Consider the following 1,884-nt stretch of genomic DNA (forward strand, 5'->3'; position numbering starts at 1 on the left):
CAAAGTCAGAGATTTGATGTTTACCTTGGACATGCTGTGTCCCATCGCTCGTGCGCCGACCATAACGCCACGTCCAAACACTTAAATCTTGATAACCTGCCATTGTAGCACCGGTAACTGAACAAACAACTGCATGAGACCTTCTTGTCTTTCATAGGCGTTGCCGACCGGAGCGCCATATTCTGCCTCTTTACATATCTCTGTTTATTTGGCCCTTAAGTGTAATGTTGATTCTACATTCATATGGTCTGTGAGCTGGTGTGCGCTGACGGTGAATGTTGTGCTTCTGCAGAAATCAGATCCATGGGATTGTTCACTAGCATGTGTTCTGTTTCCTTGTCCAGAATTCCAGGATGATGTGCCGATGGTCTTCCAGGAAGAGCTCTCCAACTCCTGGAGAGACAATGCACAGTTGCTTTCATTTGGAATAACACACGTCTCGCGACTGCTCATTCCCCTCACATTCCAATACACGGTAAGTGGCTTAGTTTGTCATCTTTTGAGGTGTGTTATATGTACGAGGGCTGAGAAAATTACCAAGAAATTTGTCCATCTTTTTTTTCGTATTTTTCTCACTATGTCCTCATTAGATTTGGGAAACTTCGTTTCAGATCCTATGTACAGGACGAGGCCTCTTGACTACATATTTACTCAAGATAATTCTAGATTCCACTATTTTACTTTTTATATTATTTTCTAGTCTGTTATCTACATAAAAGAACAGACTAAATGTTGCACACGAATTGGCATGAAAGTAGCACACAATATTTTAACAGAATTTCAAATTTGTTAGTGACTAAGTATTATGTCGTTTAAGAGGGAAAAAACTGTACATACAATATCTATGTCAAAAAAAATAACAAAAGTAAATCTATGTATTACCATTTGGCAATGTGGCACATGGATATCTGTTCATCTGGAATCCAGAAGGCACGCACCACTGATATGTTACACAATTCTGGACTACACTACTAAACAACACTACACTACACAACACTACACTACACAAAACTACGCTACACAAAGGGGCAAAACACACACCATAAAGTAATTTCGCACATTAAAAATCCAGATAGTTAAAGGAATGCCTGGCGCAATTTGCAAATTGTGGTGAATTTTATTTCATGTTATGTTGTTTATTGCGTTTATTATGTGAAGAAATTTTGTCCATTTTATGTGGATGGTGTAGAAAAAAAAATTGTTTGAAGCTTTTATTTCCAGATAGTCATTATTGTAATCATTGTTACCAGAAGAATGACATATTTATTATTTTCATTTAATGAAATTCACGTATATGAAACGATAATCTGAGAAACAAACAAAAAACGTAAAATAACATTTTAACATATGGAACACAAATATGTAAAACATGTAACTTGAATAGTAATGAAAATTTAGATGTTTTGATTAGGAATGTAGAAAATACTCTGACAGCACATTGTGTAAAACTTATTTTCCAAAAACGATTTTTCGTAAACCAGCCTTATTACACATGGATGAATGTGGGGTGAAGGCTTATTTAATTGATCCCGTAACAAGAGGTTCCATTTTTCAAAACTGAATAACAGTGCTTGATGTTTTGGAAAATTTCAAGTGACTACAAAATTTGGTGATGCAGTTTTGAAGAACGTTAATTACATTTCAACTCTTACATGGAACACAATTTTTATATATAATGGTTTAGAAGATATTCACTCTAAACTTAATACGCTAAATTACCTTTCAAGAAGTGTTTTACCCACTTCAAAAAATACTTGTCACATTATTTTGTCCCATGTACATATCCGACAATTTTCATTAACACTATGCCATCTGGCGACACCAGTGGTGTCGTGAGCATAGTATCGTGCAGTGGATGACGACAACACGTTAGTATCTTTTGCA

The sequence above is a fragment of the Schistocerca serialis genome, chromosome 11 (assembly GCF_023864345.2).
Source record: "Schistocerca serialis cubense isolate TAMUIC-IGC-003099 chromosome 11, iqSchSeri2.2, whole genome shotgun sequence".
In the NCBI taxonomy this organism is placed as follows: Eukaryota; Metazoa; Arthropoda; class Insecta; order Orthoptera; family Acrididae; genus Schistocerca; species Schistocerca serialis.